We start from the raw sequence: 20,357 nt of genomic DNA, 5'->3' as shown, positions 1-20,357 counted from the left end.
TAATACAATTAAAATATTGGTACAGATCTAAACAGAGAACTCTCAACAGAGGAATCTCAAATGCCCAAAGACACTTAAGGAAATGCCCAAAATCAACAAAAGAAATGCAAATAAAACAGCTCTGAGATTCCATCTGACACCTCTCAGAATGACCAAGATCAAAAACTCTGATAATAGCTTATGCTAGAGAGGATGTGCAATGAGGGAACACTCCTCCATTACTGGTGGGAATGCAAACTTGTACAGCCGCCTTGAATTCAGTATGGCCCAGAAAATTGGGACTCAATCTACCTCAAGATACAGCAATACCACTTTTAGACATATACCCAGAGAATGCACACTCACACCAAAGGACATTTCCTCAGCTATGTTCATAGCAGCATTATTCGTAATAGCCAGAACCTGGAAACAACCTAGATGCCCCTCAACTAAAGAATGGAAAAGGAAAACGTGATACATTTACAAAATGGAGTACTAATCAGCAGTTTAAAAAAAAATGACATCTTTAAACTTGCAGGCAAATGGGTGAAATTACAAAAATCCATACTGAGTGAGGAAACCCAAACCCATAAAGACAAATATAATACGTGTTCACCCATAATTAGATTTTAGACATAAAGCAAAAAAACAAACAGCCTACAGGCCACAATACCAGAGAACCAAGGTAACAAAGAGGACCCTAAGAGAGACATACATGGATCCATCTAGGAAGAGAAAAAAAGACAAGATCTCCTGTGTAAATTGGGAGCGTGGGGTGAGGAGGGAGGTGAAAGGGGAGAGGATGGGAAGGAAAGGGAATGGGAAAATGTATAGCATATTCCTATACAAAAATATTAAAATCAGAAGGATTAATAAAAAATAAATAATAAAAATAAAAGGAAAGTCAAACATAGAAAAAGAAAAAAGATATATAGACAACAACATGCATGAATCTCACATGCAAAGTGTAATTCAAAGAAGTCAGATACAAATATCAGTCAGAGCATATTGGTAAACATGGGTGCCTGCTCATCAGATTCCCTCCAACTATGCATGGAGATATGTTGGTTGGAGGAAGGATGAAAGACACCCAAACTGATGCTCATGTTTTGCTTGTCCAGAGCTTTGGTTATATGAACTTCTTCACACAGCAAAATCAAATAGACTTTTTGACTTCAGATTTGCAACTGTTTCCTTTTGTATTTACGTTTCCACAAGGACCTTGACAAATCTCAGGAAACAAACTTTATTAGAGTAGATATAGTAGAGGAAACATCAATAGTGTAGGTACATACAAACACACACACACATATTTTCTTTGCTTTGTTTGCTTTAGACAGGACTGTGTATCATAGCCCAGGATGACCTCAGGTTCATAGTCCTCCTCCCCAGCCACACCAGTGTTGAGTTTCGATTTCTGTCCACCAATCTAGATGTATTTAAAAGAATAAAAGATCCTGTTGTGCATTACAGATAAAGAATTAGCTATAAGCTTCAATGGATCATTTATGGCATACAGTAGCAAGCCTTTCGTTTAAATGACATCATCTGTGAATATCTATAAGACAAGACAAGGCTTTGGGGGTTCACATGCTTAGTGTCACAGATCACAGCACCAGATATAAGAGTACAGTGGAATTGGTTGATGCTTCTACAAACCCTAAGAACTTGGACAAGTAAAATGGTGAGTTCATATTCCATAATTTCATATTTATGGCCTAATAGAATACAGATATTTTTGTCTTAAAATACATATCTGCCTCATAGAGCCTCAAGTCTGAGATTTCTGAAAAATCAAACCATAGTATTGTTAAAGCATTTGCATTTTCAGGTCGACCCTGGAAACTTTTTTTAATTTCTCTAAGATACTCCACAGGGACCCTGAGAAGTCTTAGTCAGTGGTACCTGACAGGAACCAAACGTATTCCCAGAGCAGGCTCCCCAGACATCTCGAAGCATGCTATCTGCTTTCCCAGATGAACTGGAAGGTGAATCACTTCAAAATATTTGAGACAGGGAAGTGGAATCAGACAGATTCTTGCATCCACACCTCCAACAATTCCTTGTCACGGCAGCCGACAAGATAACCTGAGACACTCCTAATGTCCATTCCATCACTTGATGACCTTTGGACACAGAAAATGAGCATCATTCCACCAGGTAAGAGCTGACTAAGTTAAAAGAAAACGAACAAAAAAATCTTCTCTGCTTAATTGCAAGTGATGAAGTGATGTGATCATCGTGTGTCCATCAGCTTACTCTTCTTTTAGGAAAGTTGAAGGTCTGTAAATTAGAGAAGACGTTTTATGAAAGAACTCAGCATTTTTATATCACAACTACTCTGAGTATGATTTCACCACTGGTTCTTGGTATGTCTTCAACTGGGCACAAGACAGAATATGTGGTTTTGCTTATCAGGCTTGTTATATATTGGGATAGCAACTGCTGTAAATTACGGTTTCTAAATTGTTCAAGTATCTTCAATCAAACTCAGAATACTGAACGGACCTGATGGGAATGCTGCAAGTTCAAGGCATTCTTAAAAAAGGGAGAGAATTCAAGGCCAACTAACTAATAACCTTGACTTAAAACCATCTTCTCAACTGTATTCACATATATCTGTGGTTGGCTGTCTGACTTGACAGGAATCGTGAATTACTTTCTCTGAGGCCTGGCACTCAGAAGTAGAACCTTGCCTCCTGCAGATCTTACAACCCAAGTATAACAGAACATATCTCTGCCAGTATAGGGTGAACTTGTCTCCAAAATGAAACAAATAAGAAAGATCAAACAGAAGCCAAATTTATTGAGAAGGTTCAGTGAACCAGTTGCTTTTAGTTACTGTCAGGGCCTGGCAGAATTCTCTTTAAGAAGGACATTTTCCATTCATGTTAGACATTAGAATCCTGAGGTTTGGAATCATTGAATAACTATTGGTGGGCCGTAGAGTGCCTCACTGAGATAGGGTCAGCATCCATCAGTTCGGGTCAGCATCCCTGAGGTCGGGTCAGCATTCAGCCCTTGTGAAAGTGAAGAAAGAATGAAAGAGAAAACAGAGCATCTTTTTATGGAAAACTGAAGTGGCAACAGAATGAAAACACAGCCCTAGAGTCTCAAGAGCAGGAAGCAAAGCAGGAGACAGAAGGAAGAACACAGGCATGGCAGTTGCAGACAGCTCCAAAAAGAGCCCCCCTCATAAGACAACACACCATTGCTCGGGATCACCTGTGCTGCTTGTATTCAGGCATCTCTCCTGACCCTCTCCAACACCTAGAAATGCCCTAATCAAAAGGCACAAAGATACTTGGTGCCAAAGTGTGACCTCTTCACCTCTGGCTTGACTCTATTCTATTTTGAAGGTCAAGTTATTTTGTGATGCATGTCTTTATGATTTTTGGGTTGCTGAAGCACCATATTCTCTTTGAAATTACATTCGCATCAAAGTACAAATATGAATGAGTCTGCTATTAAGCTTTGGATGCATACATTCATGGACCAGAGCAAACAGCATCAACTAGGAAGACATCAGGGAAAGTGTGAGGAAACTGGGCTAAGACCAATGCAGATTTAGATTTAACCAGAAAAAAACTTTGATTTTTTAATCTGAGCTCGAGACTATATTGAGAGAGTACTTTGATTTAAATATACATACAGATCCAAACCCTATACTGGGGCATCTTTTGGTACCTGCCTATATATTTTCAAAAGGATGTAGGCTCTGTATAAACAATTTATAGGAAACTGCACAGTAACTTGGTGGAGGTGCATACTGTGCATCTCAGAAAATGCAATTCTTAACTTAAGGACTGGTCCTGAGCAGAGACTCTCATACACACATAGGTGATGATTGACCCTCCCTGCCAGCTTGACTGGTTTAGAGTCACCTTGGAGACAAATCCCAGCATTCCACTTTTCTTTGCTTCTGGGTCTCTGTTAATATTAGCTACTCCACCCTGCCATGTCTGGAGCATGATGTTGGATTCAGTCTTCTAAAATTTCGTACCCAAATCTAGCGTTTTGATGAAAGAAATGGTACAGAAACTAAGACCGTTTTGAATAACTCATTCACCATCAATAATGTAAAAAGTTATTAAAAGATCTGATTGGAAGAAATGCACAAGGTTATATAGAGTGAGTTCTCCCATTTCAGAGTGTCTCAGAACCATCCTACATTGCCCCTGAGCACACTTCCCCCATTTAGATAGCTTCAGCCTCCTTCGCATGTCTTCTGCAAAGACCATCATGAAGCCTGCCAGAGTCTCTCCCAGTCAGTCAGGACCACCAATGGCCAGAATTCCCTTTCTCCAAGCACCAACTGTTCAAATGCCTTATAACAGAACTGCAATAAATGAAGCCATGTAATATCTATGTATTTCAAAGAAGACAATTAAGTCACTGGGGTGGGAGATGACAGAATCCAGATCTAGAGAGCTGCCCGCTGAGGATGTAATGCAGAGCAGCATCTGAGTTAACAAGGACTGGCTCTGTATCCAATGTTGTACTTCATTGTCCCTTTTATTTTTTGGTCTGAGTCTAAGCTGGTCCTTCTCTTACAGTCTCTAGGAATTAAAATTAAAAACTCCTACAAATTAAAAATAATAAACATAATCAAAAATCTGCCTTTTAAACTGTATCTAATTTCAGTTAATCAGCTAAACTGGGGTTGAGAAAGCAGGATCCAAACTCACCAGAGATCTGAATAATTAAGTTGACTGAAAATTCATGCTTCAGTGAAGTAGAGTGAGGCTGCAATAGAAAACATAGCAGGGGGTGTTTATTCCCATGTCAGGTGTCATGACTCAACTCCATCAACTGAGAGAAAAGGCAGGTCCTGACTTCTCCTGTCTAAGGACCTACTAAGATATTTAATCTCACAGGCCAGCTTGATCAGATCTAGAGTCATCTAGAAGATAAAAATCAAGACATACCTATGAAGGATTGCTCACACTAAGGCTAGCCTCTGAGAATCTCTACAAGGGATTTTCTGGCTTGAATTAACTGATGTGTGAAGCAGAACCACGTGGGCAGGGACCCTGCACTGTATAAAAGGAGATAGTGGTCTGAGTACAAGCATTCATTTTTCTCTTCCTCAATGAAGACACAATATGGTGAACTGTGTTATTTATTCTGAACTGAATTATGTAGCCAATATATTTTTCTAGATATATTTAAATTTTTTAAATAGATCCTCATATATTCCAAGTTACATTCAATCTCTCTAGACAACCAAGAATGATCTTAAAATTCTAATTCTACTGCTTTTATCACCCAAAGCCTGTGATTACAGGCCTTGTTCAGCCTTTGACTAGTGATAATTTATTAAGTTTTATGTGATATTTCAGTGCCTGAGCACCAGAGAATAAGTTAAGCTAACTCATTCATCAACTCACTTTCTTACCACTTACAAAAAGCTGAATGTAGAATCCTCAGAAAGCTAGGAAGAATATAGTCACAGGGTCTAGCAAACCCAACTCTGAGTATGCCAAGGGATTTAAATCCATACACTGAAGAGATGTTTAATTACCGTGTCTGCTGGAGCACTCCTGGAAGTGGTTGAACTACAGAAACAATCAAAGTGCCCACCAATGCAGGAATGGATAAAAAGTGGTGGCATTCACACAGGGGACATGGTCTATAGGAAAGTCCTCTGTCAACAAGGAAGATGAGCCTGGACATCAGACTACTTCAATAAGACAGGGACAAAAAGACAATTCTCCTGTTATTCTGGTCTTCAGTGAGGAAATCACCCCATGCCCTTAGAGACTAATAAAGGAAAATTTCTTTTAATAATAGAGAGCAGCCACTCCGGTTAGTGACAATAAGGAGGACAGTTCAAAGCAGAAATCTTCCATAGTTTATACAGGTTAGTAATATCACATTACTTTCTTACACATGCTTTTACTGGTAAGTTGCTTTTAGACTCCTAACCAAGTAAAACTTTGAATAATAAAAACATGTTTTTCAGAGACATGTTATCATCATTTGTAGGCAAATGGAGAGACTTATGATGTAAGGATACAATGTAAAGAAATTATCACAGATATCTTGGTATTTAGTGTTTGCTACATTAACAAGGGCAATCATAGAGGAACCATGTTTCAAAACTTGAAAGTTACAAGTATCCACAAGGCCAAAGACAGATGTTGTAAATGTACTTCATTTTCACAAATGACATTAGCAAATATCTTCAGCTTTCATCCCACTTTCTAGCAAAATCTGTATCCCAGCTACATCAGATTCTGACACTCATTCATCAGGACAAACCAGTCAGGATCTGGAACTGATTTCTTCTAAAACCAGAGGTAGTATCTTGTGCCAGGGAGTAGCATGTCGATTTAGGAAGAGGAGACTGAAAATATAGGAGAGAGTGAATGGGGAGGCAGCACCTGGCCGACAGCCACCATGATCTTGCCTCAGTCAAGAAGACAATCATAATCACCTGACCAGTGAACCAAGAGTCTTTTTGGCTGCAGCTTGCTGACCCCTCAGGGTCAGGGCCAGTCAAGGTTAATCCTCTTTCACAGGAGAAGACCCTTTCTCAGCTCTGTCTTCTAGAAATATAATTATACTGCTTTTATTTCTGTGGATTTTACAAAACTGAAAACAACATAGGGGTTTTTTTAAAGATTTATTTATTTAATGAACATTGGGGGTTGTCTGCATATATATCTGTATGAGGCTGTCAGATCCTCTGGAACTGGAGATACAGATAGTTGTGAACTGCCATGTGGGTGCTAGAAATTTAACCAGGATCCTGAGGAAGAACAGATGCTACACTTAATTGCTTAGCACCAGTCTCAGAAAACTTGGGGTTTTTACCAGGACCCCTGCACCCACTCATCCACACCCAGCTCCTTCAAGTATTTCTCCTTCTGTTTGACGGGACATATCTGATAAGCTAGATCAGGAATTACAAGTGAGTCCAAGCCACTTCTGTTCCACCAGAATACCCGCGCACTTGTGTTTTCTACAAACTTTGCCCTTTCCCAAGCGCTGTGCACTTTTGCCTTTTCTAAGGGAAATCCCCACACTGCTCCCTCCAGCTCCCAGAATCTAGTCCAGCACCCAGGCTGCCACCAGTGTCTTCATTGGGCACCATGGCTGTATGACTCTCCCAATGCTGACATGAAGGTTTTTGCAAATTCTTAGCCAAATAGTCCTGCAGTCAAGAGGGTTGGGAATGTGTGATAAAAGTGGGAACCTCGGCTCCCCTGTCAGCACCTGTGGCAGATGTCTTCTCTGAAGTTGCTGATGAACCAAAAAAGGGGGGGGTGCAGAGAAAAAGATACTTCCATAGATATAACATTCTTTAAAACCTACAGCAGCCTACACATTCAAAATCAGTGAGTGTCAGGAGGCTTACATTTATCCACATACGTGAGCTCATTCACAGCTCACTCACAGAGAGCTCTGGCTCGAGCAAAGCTTCCAGGCTGATGTCTGAGGGAGACCATAAAAGCTTGTTTTGGTTTGCCCATTCACTAATGTCCACTGAGGGCTCATCCTCAGACACTGACCTTATCTACAGGCAGAGAAAGAATGTGGCATGTTCCTTCATCACACACCACAGAGTAAAAGAAAAAAAGCAAGAGGAAAATTAAACCAAATCAAGACTTCCAGGAACAAGATTTTAAAGAAACCTAGAACTCAATGATGTCACAATACATGTGTTCCTCATGAAGGATATTTCCCCAACCGTCATGGTGGAATGATTTTTTTAGTTTAAAAAAAGTCTCTTAACATTAATAATAAAATTACTACTTAAAAAAAGTGTGTGTATATGTGTGTGTGATAAAGAGAGAGGTGAACCAGCAATAAGAAAGATAATGAGGAGATTCAGAAAATCTATAGGCTATAAAGAAAACACTGTCCTTTAAAACAACTTTGAAATGTTTTTCAAACATTGAGCTGATTTGCTTCAATATATAGAAAGCAAACACCTGGGACTGCTTCCCACTTGACTTCATGAAGAATTTAAGAGCAATAGACAATTGGCAGGTGTGCCCTCTCTCTCCCTTCCTCTAACTCCTCCCTATTCAATTCTTCTCCCCCTCTTCCTCCTCCTCCTCCTGAGTTCTTTGAAATGTCCTTTAGATAAGTTGCTTCATGGTGCTAGCTTTCTGATGGAAGCCATGACTCTGTAGACAACATTGAGCTGGATACACATGTCTGAACCTGCCTCCTCTTGCTGTCCCCTCCCTTAGCAGTGTGTGGCCCCTGCGTCTGAACACAATGTGAACAGACATGTCCAATCACACAAGAGTGACTCACTTCATCCTCATGGGCTTCTCAGATACCCCGCAGCTGAGATTGGTGGTCATCCCGATTTTTTTGCTTGTTTACACATTCGGCCTCCTGGGGAACATCTCCATCATCGCAGCTGTGATGAGAGACCGTAGGCTCCACTCCCCAATGTACTTCTTCCTTTATCTTTCCTGGACATGTGCTACACTTCAGCCACCATCCCCAAGGCAGTGCTTATGTCCTTCACAGGCTCGGGGCTCATCTCCTATCTTGAGTGTGTAGCACAACTTTATATATTTTTCACACTTGCATGTACTGAATGCTTCCTACTCACAGCCATGGCTTATGACCGGTACCTGGCCATCCTCAGACCACTGCTCTATGGAACCATCATGAACCACAAATATCGTGTTGTGCTGGTGGTCACTGCCTGGGTAAGTGGGGCCGTCTACTCAGCCTTCCACACTTTCAACACCTTCTCCCTCCCCTACTGTGGACCCAATGTTGTTGAACACTTCTTCTGTGACATCCCTCCAGTCATGAGACTATCCTGCACTGATTACCATCACAATGAGGAGGTGGGCTTTGCTGTCATCACCTGCATTATCATGAGCGCCTTCGCCCTCACGGTCCTCTCCTATGTGGGCATCGTGTCCACAGTTGTCCGCATCCCCTCAGTGGACGGCAGGTGGAAGGCCTTCTCCACCTGCTCCTCTCACCTGACCACAGTCGTCTTGTTTTATGGAACTGGAAGCTTCGTGTACCTGAGGCCCGCCTCTCGGTACTCCCGGATCCAGGGTCGCCTGGCATCTATTTTCTACTCTGTCTTCACTCCGTCTTTGAATCCAGTGGTCTATTGTCTGAGGAACAAAGATATGAAGCTTGCTCTGCAGAAACTTTATTGCAGAAGAAAATACTGAATCCTCCAAGACTACACTGTGTGGCTCTCATGGCTGTTGCTGGAGACACACATTTCAACCCCCCCCAAACGCATGCACCACAACACACCCACTTTCCCTTTCTGTGTCTCTGGACACTGCTGACAAAGCCAGTTGTGGAACATGCAGTATGCCACCACAGTAGCTGATGTGAACTTTCCTCTCTGGAGATTCTATACCATCTTGCTGCTTCCAGGAGCATCCACACTCATGTGGGCTATCTACATGAAGATCCACACATAAATAGTAGCATATTAAAAAAATTAAACTATGTGTCTCAGAATCTTCTAAGAAATAACAAACTGAATGGCTAAAAATCAAGGGAAAATATATATCTAGATAGATTCTTGAGACAGGAAAAAAGACACACAAAAAAATATGTGTCTGCTACCAGAGATGTCTGTCCTCTATTCATCTGAAGAAGCTGTTTGGTGGTTGGCGTTCAACCCTATGCTGACCTGCTTTCCAACTGCCCAGTCTTGTACTACAGGATGACCTAGACAGCTCTTTCACTCTTGTTCCCATCTCTGTTTGCAGAACCTGAATTTATACACACAAGGAAATGGCCAACCAGTGGGGCTGTTTGATTCCCCATTCCCAGGCTCTGGGAGAACTCAGGAGCACCGTTTTTATTGAGTGGCTCTGAAGTCCCCACATAGAATAGACTTTCGCTCCTTAACCAGATCCTGTATCTCTCCTTCTATTTCCCTGTGAATAATGCACTATTGTTGGATTCCCACCGGATGTCTTCTGCTGACCATATAAGGGATTTTACTATGTCAGCCCTAAGCATCTTCACCACAGTTCTCAAATGGAGCTTTTGTGTTTTACAAGCTTCACAGACAGTGATTCTCACTGCCAATGTCACTGTCACTCTGACAAGCTCTGCAATGTGATTAAAACACAGACCTTTGTCTCTTGGTTTTGGTCTTTGTCTTTGTGTGTATGTATTAATAATTAAACACTCTCTGATCAAGTATTTAAGTTTCTTTCTAATTAAAAATTTACATAAATCAGTTTATGATAAATGTGGCCTCGTCCTGTGTATTTCAGGAATTGTTCTGTGGTGCTGTTTGATCTCCTCCTTCTCCTGCCTCTGATTCCCAAGTGTGGGATTATAAGGAGAACTCACAAGGGTTTAGTCTTCAGTAAGAAGTCTGAGTCCTCTTTCTTACATTGTAACAATCATGGCACCCAAAATCAGTATCTTGGGATACTCATCAAATTTTGTTCTCAAAACTTACATTAGTGCTGGGTACTGTGTCTCTCAAGTAATGCATCTAAAATTTAAAATTAAGAAAAATAAACTTTCTTAAAGAACTGGGTGGTGGTGGCACATGCCTTTAGTCCCAACACTGGGAAGCAGAAGAAGATAGATCTCTATGAGTTTAGGCCAGCCTGATCTACAGGGTGAGTTGCAAGACAGCCAAGGCTACACAGAGAAATTCTGTCTCAAAAAACTCAAACAAACAAAAAAGTAAAGAAAAATAGAAAAGAAAACTAACTTTTTACTCTGTATAATTTGAGGCTAGCCTGAGCTGCATGATACTCCATCTTTAATAAAAAGGAATTTGGGGAATATACACCTCACTTTTGAAAACCATCAATGTTAATCTTCAAGCAAAAGTTTTTGGCTGCTGCAGCTATGAGTACACTGAAAAATCTATATACCATGATAATGACCTCAAATAACTATAAATTATTTATTAATAAAAGACATTATATAAAAATATGTCCTAGAATTTTCAGCAAAAATGTTTTTTTAATATAAGTTATTAAGTTGAAATAGTATGATTTTTATTATTTAATTGTACCTCTTTTCACTTAAATTCTTTTAGATTTTTTGAGTATTTCCTACGTGCACACTGTGTTCACATCATTTCCACTCCTACCCTTCTCCCTATCCAGTTCTCTTATTTAGATAACACTGTAACTGAGATTTCTTGGGTCCTGCTTTACTGTTGTGTCCAGAAGATGTGACCTCTCAGCAGGTGTCCCAGTTCTCCGTGTCCTAACACGTTTCTGTCCCCTCCACGCTTTTCCTTGACTCTTAGGTGTAGGTTAGGCTGCGGACGTATCACTTAGGACTGGCACCACAGGGTCAGCTATCCTCTGTATTTTAGCAGTTGTGGATTTCTGTAGCGATCCCCATCTGTTGCGAAGAGAAGTTTCTCCTATACAGGGGGAGAGCTACACTTACTTATGGGTATAAGTATTTAGAAGAGAGAAATTAGAGTTGCTTAGGAAAGTGGAGGTGCTAGGATCCCCCGAGAGCTGATGACCTCTCCCGTCACAGGATCTTAGCAAGGTGTGCAGTACCATACATGAATTCACTTCTATTGAGCAGGCTTAGAGTCCAATTAAACAGCTGCTGATAATTAATTAATGAAAATTTTTATGTTTATACCTCTTTAAAAATGATCTTGCACCCAGACGGTGGTGGCACATTTCTTTAATCCCAGCTCTCAGGAAGCAGAGGCAGGCCGATCTCTGTGAGCTTGAGGTCAGTCTGGTCTACAAAGTGAGTTTCAGGACAACCAGAACTGTTACACAGAGAACCCAGTTTCAAAAATCTAAAATTAAAGAAAGTGAAATGATCTTGCTTTAAGTGTTTTGAAGCATTCCTCAAATCCCCCATACACCTTCAGTTATTAACTACCAGATATTTACTCACTGTTCAGTGTAACTAGATCCAAATAATGAACTAACTACAATCGCGCAAAGTCTAGTAGTTTCCATAATTGTGATGAATTAAATGTTTTCACGTTTGGTAAGAAAATAAAATGATATTTATTTGCACAGTATTGTATTCTGGAGTTCCTTTCCCCTCTTTGGCTAAGAAGTAAGCTGATGTGTTTTGAGCTTTTGTGATTAATACTGGAACAAAGAAAACTAAAAGTTCAAGATAAAAACACCTGCTCAGTACTCATTTTAGCAATGAAACAGCTTGATGAAAGTGTGAATATTTTTATATCACAAATGATGACTTTTAAGTAGAGCTTCCATATGCACTTGGAGGCAGAAACTACTATGGCTCACTGTGTTGCCCTCTGTAATTTGCTGAAGGACTCTAGAGGTGAACTTACACTCTGAAGGACATATATACATCCTCCTAGATCATAGACCTGTTTTATCAGCACGACCCAGAATTCTTTCTCAGTCTTAAAAGATCACCAACCTCCATTTCTTTGTGGTCCATTATCAGAGGTTTCTTGTTTTGTTTATCATTTGGAGTCTTGTAACACCTTACATTTTTTTGAGGCACCATGATCCGTTGGGTCATCGAATCCCTTGTGCTTTAGGGTGTTCTGTGTACTTGAAGACATACAGACACTTGGCTTTATAGGTTCACTTTAAGGATAGGTGCTTCAGGGTCAAGTGGAGATGATACGGGACAGCCAACATGTGCTTGATCTCTCTAACTAAGGTGCTGCCTCTGTTTTGTTGTTGGGCTAGGGGACCTGCCGGATTCCATTATCCAGTGAGACCGAAGGTAGAACAACATGCATCAGGTGGGATTACTGGCTGGGACTGTGGTCCACTGGACAACTGTTTGCAGACACTCACTCTGGTTGCAAGCCGGGTACAGACACTGGGTGTAGAGGCACTGCTACAACGATCCTTATAAAGTCTGGTTGAAATTTGCTTTGTATCGAGCAAGCCCAGGCCCTGTCCTCTCGGTGAGGAGGTGGCACTCCTGCCTGGGATGGCTGATGAACACTGCATTAAACAGAGCCACCATCCAAGTTTCCAGGTCAAAGTCTGGCCACTGTGCTTCTCAGAAGTGTTCAGAAAGGAGTCTCCCTATGAGTGTGTGGCCACTTCATGAATCTTTGGTCTGAATGGAGAGGCTGTTCTCCTCATGAGCCAGGCCTGTTTGTGGTAGACCACATTTCCCCCTGAAGTCAATTTTGACTTTTTTTTTAAAAAAAAAAAAAAAAACATTTGAGTTGAAGCTTGCTTGCTCTGCTTGTTCCAGCATCCTTGCAAGCTGTGAGAAAGTTCTAATTAAGCCCATGGGAAAGAATCTTTTGCCCATGAGAAAAGAGCACACTGTCTAGTAGAAAGAATACTGCTGATGGCAGACCTCAGGAACATCAAGAATTGAAGCAGCTCACTCAAGGACAGGAATGGTCTTGTGGTTAGATACTGACCGCGCTGTGCTTCGTTCTCTTTTGTGTATAAGCAGACCCTGAAGTACACTCCGGCCTGGCTGGTATTCACCAACAGGATGTATCCTGAGGTTTCTGTCTCAATTTCTTACAATCTGCCATTTCCTCAACCTTGCACCCCCTTCCAGATACTTCACCCAAATTTCTTTTCCTTTACACCTGTTTACTTATTATACTTCTCTGAAACGTGAGGTACAAAAAGTCTCTCCCTCAAGACAGGAGAGACTGGCAAGATTTTTTTGTTTTCATTGGTGTGTGCCAAGCCCTGGGTACCATCCCCATGCAGAGCACCCCTATTCTTGGCACTCTCTTGAAAATCTGTTGGCTGTAAATGCTTGTTCCTAGGCTTTTTCTTTACTGTATGGTTTTAGTTACAAGCAAAAATAAAATTTACTTTTATATCATCTTTCTTACTAAATAAAACTACTGTAACTAAACCCACTTGATGGGGTAGTAAAGGTCTCTTCCAATATGATGGTGTGGGGAAAGGGATGTCCACATGACGAAGAATGAAATTAGACACTTACCTCGCTCCACGTCCAAAATCGGCCTAAATGAATTTCAAGATTAAATATAAGATTGAATTGTAAAATTACCAAAAGAAATTTACAGGAGAAACTCCATGGTTTGGGCTGAACCTGATTTGGAAGGGAAGACACCAAACCACAGACAACTGAGCTAACAAGGTTGAGTAAGATTATATCAAACCAAAAAATCTTGCACAGTGAAGGAGGGAATCAATCCAGTGAGGCACAAAGGAAAAGAAATGTTTGTGAACTTTACATTTGACAAGAAACAATGTTAAAACATGTCCCTAGTGGTGACTTTGAGTATGCTTCCTGTACCTATTGGGCATGTGTATGTCTTTTGATAAATATCTCTTCAGGTAGGTGCTTCGCCAACGTTTAAATTTTTATTTTCTTAATATGGATTGAGTTCTTTATGTGTTTGACCAGCAGGCCAGTAATAATCAACATGCCCATCTTAAAAATAGTCAAACTTGTAAATATATAAAATACACATTAGAAATATGACAACAGAGCGTCAGCACCAAGTTGTGGGCCCACATTGTGCAAAGAGACAGCATCAGCTCCCGGTGGCAGGCACGGGCCACACTAGGAGATGACATCCCTTCCACAGACCGCTGCAGCGATAACAGTGACTTCCAGAAACTATCCAACTACTGGAGTCTCAGACTGAGCCCTGTCTGCACCTAGAGGAGTGATCACCAGAACCCCAGCACCACCTGCACCGAGAGGAACAGACATCTGAGCCTTGGACACATATTTACATGGAGAAGCAATTGCCAGAAGCTCAACCCTCCCTGCACCTGAAGGAGTAGTCAACAAAGCTGCAGACCCCAGCGACACCAACTGGAGGGAAAGGGGCCTTCTGAAGCACAGGCTCCTCCTGAACCAGGTAGAGGAAGAGATGGGTAGAACTCAGGGTAAGAATGCACTCAATACCACAAAGAGCAGTACAGCACCACCACAAACTAGTGCTTCTATAGCAACAAGACCTGACTATCCCAACACAGATGAAACAAAAGAAAACATCACTAAAAATAACTTTATGAAGATGGCTGAGGCCCTTAAATGGGAAATGAGTCTTCCTGCTGTGGAGGGGTGCTGTGTGTGGGACCTCAGGTTCTCTGCTATTTGCAACAACTCCTAGAATGGAGCAGGATACCCAAGCAGAAAAATGACTACAAAGTTTCTAGTGCTGGAAAAGATCTGGTATGACAAGCTCAATATGACAATGTGGAAAGAAAATTCCATGAGCAGATGAAGAACCTGTGACTTCTGGTTCCCGCCAGGAGAATGGTGCCAGCGTGATCCTTTGTGACATTACAAGAGTCAGATAGAACATTCAGAAATCCCTGGCTGGAAGCTCAGGCCCTGGGTCCTCCAGCAGACCTGCTGGAGATCATAGTAACCTCATTGTACAGATTGCAAGTCTGGAAGTAGAGAACAAGAACCTTTAAGACATGACACAAGATCTGCAGAGGGTCATTTCCAACTTGGAGGCCCATCAGAGCACTCTGGAGAAGTGCTCATCCACTCATCAAACCACAGCCCCAACATGTGTCTCCTAAGACACATGGACCCCATAACCAAGAAGACAGCCACATCAGCAAAGGACAATGAAGACAATGACATTGACCTGTTTGGCAGTAACAAGGAGGAAGAAGATAAGAAGGCAGCCCAATTACAGGAGGAGAGTCTTCAGCAGTTCACAGAGAAGGAAGCCAAGAAACCTTCACTAGTGGTCAAATCCTTCATCTTCTTAGACATCAAACCTTGGGATGATGAGACAGACATGGTCCATTTGGAGGCTTGTGTGCATTTTCCACCCCATTGGACAGACTGGTCTGGGGGCCTCCAAGTTCATGTCTGTTGGCTATGGGATGTAGAAGTTGCAGACCCAGTGTGTAGTGGAGGATGACAAAGTGGACACTGATTTCCTAGAAGAGGAGACTGCCGAGTTTAAGAAGCATGTGCAGAGTGTCATGCAGAGTGTCGACAGCGCAGCTTCCAACAAGATCTGAAAGTCCAAGAGTGTGTGGTTCATGTGTGTGAGGACCTGCTGGGATTAAAGACAGAGACCCAGACCCAAGGAAAAAGCAGGAAATGAAATTTCTCATTAAAGAAATGAAGAAATGGAAGAAAAGACAAACAAAAAGATTGGAAGAGATCAACAAATCCCTTAAAGAAAAGCAATAGAAAGGATGAAGGAAACAGTTCAAGACGTAAAAACTGAAATAGAGACAATAAAGGAAACACAAACCAAGAGAAATCTGCATCTTCTTGGTGAAAACAATGAAAGCCAGAAGGTCCTGGTCAGGCAGGACCTATGAGACCACAAATGCCAGTCCAGATTACTATATCCAGAAAAAGTTTAATCACCATAGATTAAGAAAACAAGATATTCCATTACAAAACCAGATTTATACAATAGCATTCCACAAATCCAGCTCTACAGAAAGCACTAGAAGGAAAACTGCAACCCAAGGAAGTTAGCTACATTCATGAAAACACAGGCAATAGATAATCCCACACTAACAAATCCCTAAGAAGAGAATCACACACCTAATACCAACAACAACAGAAACAAAAATAACAGGAACTAACAATCCCTGGTCGTTAATATCAGTGGACTTAATTTCCCTATAAAAAGACACAGACTAACAGATATGAAAAGAGAATCCATCCTTCTGCTGCATACAAGAAACACACCTCAACTACAAAGACAGACATGACCTCAGAGTAAAGTGCTGTAGAAAGATTTTTCAATCAAATGGACCTAAGAAACAACCTTGTGTTGCTATCCTAATATCTAACAAAATACACTTCAAACTAAAGTTAGTCAAAAGAGATGAAGAGGGTCATTTCATATTTGTCACAGAAAAAAAATCCATCAAGATGAAGTCTCATTTCTGAACATCTATGTCCAAATACAAGGGGACCATCATTTGCAAAAGAAACATTATTGAACTTGAATCACACATCAAGACACACGCACTCAGAATAGGAGACTACAACACTCCCACTCTCATCACCTGACAGGTCTGCCAACAGAAATGTAACAGAGAAAAAAAAAGAAACTAACAGAGGTTTTACCTCAAATGGGCTTAAGAGACACCTATAGAACACTGTACCCAAACACAAAAGAATATACCTTCTTCTCAGTGCTCCATGGAAACATCTCTAAAATGGACCACATATTTGGGTACAAAGCAATCTCAGGAAAGGCAAAATACTGAAATAATCCCCTGTATATTATCAGATCACCATGGCTTAAAGTTAAAATTCAACAACACTAACTACAGAAAGCCAACAAACACATGGAAATTGAACAGTGATAAGAAGAAAGTTCATATCCCTAAATGCCTACATGAAAAAACTAGAGAAATCACACACTAGCAAATTAACAGAACTGCTACTGAAAGTTGTAGAAGAAAAAGAAGCAAACTCACCCAGGAAGAGTTGATAGCTGGGAATAATCAAACTGAGGAATGACACTAAGAAACAAAGACAACACAGAAACAAAGAAAATAATATATAGAATCAATGACACAAAGAGTTGGTTCTTCGAGAAAATCAAACAGATATATAAAACTTTATCCAAACTAACCAAAAGATAGAAAGAATATCTAAATTAACAAAATCAGAAATGAAAATAGGGATATGAAAACAGATGCTGAGGAAATTCACAGAATCTGTAGGTCAGACTTCAAAAACCCGGACTACACAAAACTGGAAAATTTAAAGGAAATGAACACTTTTCTGGATAAATAGCACATATCAAAATTGAATCAAGACAAAATAAACATATTACAAAAGACTTCTAAATGGGCCACAGTGTTGACTAAATGAACGTAGGCTTGAGAGAGAGAGAAAGAGTACAGGCAGTTATAATATAAAAGAGTACAGACAGTCATAGGTTAAAGAAGTAAAGAAAACAAAATAAATATCAAACTTGTATAAAAAGTAATAGAGTAAAAAATAAGCCATGTAAAGATGTAAAATCCACAGAGAGTCTAGATTATGTATTTTATTGTGTTTTCTTTGAATTTTCTGACTGTGAATGAGCTAAATACACAGAGACATTTCATTGTATGTGCTGCTAAGCTAAACCAGCATATATATTTTAAATGTATCTTAATTTTAAAGTTTGGGTCTGAAGATATGTTGCTTTGGAAAAGAGGTTCTGCAGTTGTTTCCACAAAAGATAAGAATCTGTGCATTCCTTCCAGACTAATGTAGTTTAATGGACCAAGACAATATTTATTTACATGTAAAGGGGGATATGCTATAGAGATGAATACTTTGCATTGGTATGGATCTTGGTATATTGATCAAATTTAAGGTCAATTTTGTTATATGTATATCTCTACTCTTGATTAAGGTATTGTGTTTGTGCAGCTCATTTAAAAATGTAACCTATAATTAAGAAATATAGGCCAATAGTCATCTATAATAGTCAAACTTGTAGTCATGTTAGTTAGGCTTTCTTGATGACCAGAGATATATTTCAGATGAATACTTATTCTTCAAACCTTTCCAAAACTAACAAAATAAGGCATTTAAAATGTTTTAAGAACCTAGAACTTTTTATGACAATGAGACACATCTGCTCCTGGAATCAGCAGTTACTTCAAGAGGAAGATGGGCATCCAAAGGACTCATTATGGAGTTTGTTAGTAGCCATTTGGACAAGAAACTGCTCTTTCCTTGACTGCTTGATGGTATGCTGTATGAACTGGACAAGCAGGATCCACAGAAAAATGACTGCTAAGCTTGCCTAAAGGTGAGACAATCTTTCAGGGTTTCTACTTCATGAAAAAGCCTGCCAGACATTATGCAGGAATGAAACTGATAAACTTTGATAAACAAGAATGAAACTGATAAACGTTCCCAGTACAAAGCATAAGAGATATTCAAATTTCATGCTTCATGTAAAAGTCTGTTGGATACTATAGGACTGTAGGCTGAAGATGGATACAGAAGAACTTTAGGTGACTGTGCAGGCAGCGAGAAGTCTCTGCCAATTCTAGAGTTTTAGAAGTTGCTAACAAAGCACTTTCTGCTAACTTTGGTAACATTATATTCTTTTGGGGTCTTTGATAAACTTGAAAAATAGATCGTCATAATTATAGTTTTCCTTATGATAAAATATAAAGTAGATATAAATATTATAACTATAATTCTTGCTTGATAATTGTTTTGTTGTATGTAATCTTGCTATGTTAAAATTAAAACCTTCCTTTTATTTAGAGAGAAAAGGGGAGGTGATGTGCGATTTCCCTCTCATGTTTTGCTTGTCCAGAGCTTTGGTTACATGAACTTCTTCACACAGCAAAAGAAAATAGACTTTTAGATTTCAGATTTGCATCTGTTTCCTGTTGTATTTGTGTTTCCACAAGAACCTTGACAAATCTCAGGAAACAAACTGTATTAGAGTAGATATAGTAGAGGAAACATCAATAGTGTAGGTACACACAAACACACACACACAAACACACACACACATTTTCTTTGCTTTGTTTGCTTTAGACAGGACTGTGTATCTTAGCCCAGGATGACCTCAGGTTCATAGTCCTCCTCCCCAGCCCCATCAGTGCTCAGTTTGGATTTCTGTCCACCAATCTAGATGTATTTAAAAGAATAAAAAATCCTGTTGTACATTACAGATAAAGAATCAGCTGTAAGCTTCAATGGGTCATTTATGGCATGCAATAGTAAGCCTGACATTTAAATGACATCATCCGTGAATATCTGAAAGGCAAAGCAAGGCTTTGGGGGTTCACATGTTTAGTGTCACAGATCACAGCAGCAGATATGAGTGCAGTGGAGCTGGTTGATGCTTCCACAAACCCTAAGAACTTGGATAAGAAAATGGTGATTTCATATCCCATAATTTCATATTTGTGGCCTAAATAGAATACAGATATGTTTGTCTTACAATTCATATCTGTTTCATAGAGCCTCAAGTCTGAGATTTCTGAAAAACCAAACCACAGTATTGCTAAAGCATTTAACATTTTCATGTAGGCCCTGGAAACTTTTTTAATTTCTCTAAGATACTCCATAGGGACCCTGAGAAGTCTTAGTCAGAGGTACCTGGCAGGAACCAAATGTATTCCCAGAGCAGGCTCCCCAGACATCTGGAATCATGCTATTTGCTTTCCAAGATGAACTGGAAGGTATATCACTTCAAAATATTTGAGACATAGAAGTGGAATCAGACAGCTTCATGCATCCACACTTCCAGCAATTCCTTGTCACGGCAGCTGACTTACCACCTGAGACACTCCTAATGTCCATTCCATCACTTGATGACCTTTGGACACAGAAAGTGAGCATCATTCCTCCAGGTAAAATAGAGATAAATGAAAATGAAAAAGATCCTCTTTTGCCTAATTGCAAGTGATGTGCTCATCGTGTATCCATCAGCTTGTTCTTCTTTTAAGAAAATTGAAGGTCTATAAATTAGAGAAAACTTTTTATGAAAGAGCTCAGCA

The 20,357-nt window shown here is 40.1% G+C and overlaps 1 long non-coding RNA gene and 2 pseudogenes across 1 annotated transcript; 2 read left to right on the top strand and 1 right to left on the bottom strand.

The window, feature by feature from the left end:
- Positions 1-1,675: 1,675 nt before the first annotated feature.
- Positions 1,676-7,606, bottom strand: LOC148120942 (uncharacterized). The gene is made up of 3 exons (XR_015738867.1): positions 7,497-7,606; positions 4,668-4,725; positions 1,676-2,262 (listed from the first exon to the last, which is right to left on the bottom strand). It is a non-coding gene; the product is annotated as an uncharacterized LOC148120942 (long non-coding RNA).
- Positions 7,607-8,223: 617 nt separating this feature from the next.
- On the top strand, positions 8,224-9,143 carry LOC148120941 (olfactory receptor 5AR1-like; annotated as a pseudogene).
- A 5,891-nt stretch (positions 9,144-15,034) lies between these two features.
- Positions 15,035-15,881, top strand: LOC125404203 (elongation factor 1-delta-like; annotated as a pseudogene).
- The last annotated feature ends 4,476 nt before the right edge of the window (positions 15,882-20,357 follow it).

This window comes from Myodes glareolus, chromosome 9, assembly GCF_982192425.1.
Source record: "Myodes glareolus chromosome 9, mMyoGla1.1, whole genome shotgun sequence".
NCBI classification, from domain to species: domain Eukaryota; kingdom Metazoa; phylum Chordata; class Mammalia; order Rodentia; family Cricetidae; genus Myodes; species Myodes glareolus.
Note: the sequence above shows the minus strand (reverse complement) of the source record. Positions and strands in the feature narration are given on the sequence as shown.